Below are 694 nucleotides of genomic sequence, written 5' to 3'. Positions count from 1 at the left end.
TGTCCAGTGAAAGTCTAGAAGCAATGACACTCCAGTAGCAAAGAATGTTCCCTGTACCCAGAACTTGGTTCTCAACACCAGTCTCCACTAAAAGGAACCAGAGCTCCTTGGAGAAATGGAAGATTCTAGGTATGGGTCAGGGAAAAATACAAGAGGAGCCTGGAGCACCTTGTAGTGTCAGAAAGGAAGGATATGTTTGAAAAGGAAAAGGATGGGGCATGTTAAAGAGACGTGGGAGCCAACTGGAAAGAACCAAAGCTAGAACAATTTCAGCACCCAAAAGATTATTAAACCTTTTGGAGAGGAGGCACCAGGGAAGGTAATATATAGGCAGACATTATGTATATATTTCAATCTGGAGGGGATGCACACATGGGTGTACTCACTTTGAAATTCTGTTGAGCTGTATGTTGATGATTTATGCCCATTACTGTATGCATGCTACAATGCAGTAAAAACTGTCCCCAAAATGACACTTAGACAACTTAGATTCTAAGTTGTTGAATAAAAAAAGTGTCCACCATCACAACTAAGAAAAGACAGCAGGGACAAGGGAAAGCTCTTTGTAGAGAAATGCCAATTAATAATTGTAGAAAGCAAGAAAGCACAAGAAAATCAACATTTTGCAGCCACCAGTGCAATTCATCCAGTTGAACTGATCCAAATGGGGAGCATCCTTGGGTGGTAAGACCAT

This window comes from Bison bison, unplaced genomic scaffold, assembly GCF_000754665.1.
Source record: "Bison bison bison isolate TAMUID 2011002044 unplaced genomic scaffold, Bison_UMD1.0 scf7180017848016, whole genome shotgun sequence".
NCBI classification, from domain to species: domain Eukaryota; kingdom Metazoa; phylum Chordata; class Mammalia; order Artiodactyla; family Bovidae; genus Bison; species Bison bison.
Note: the sequence above shows the minus strand (reverse complement) of the source record.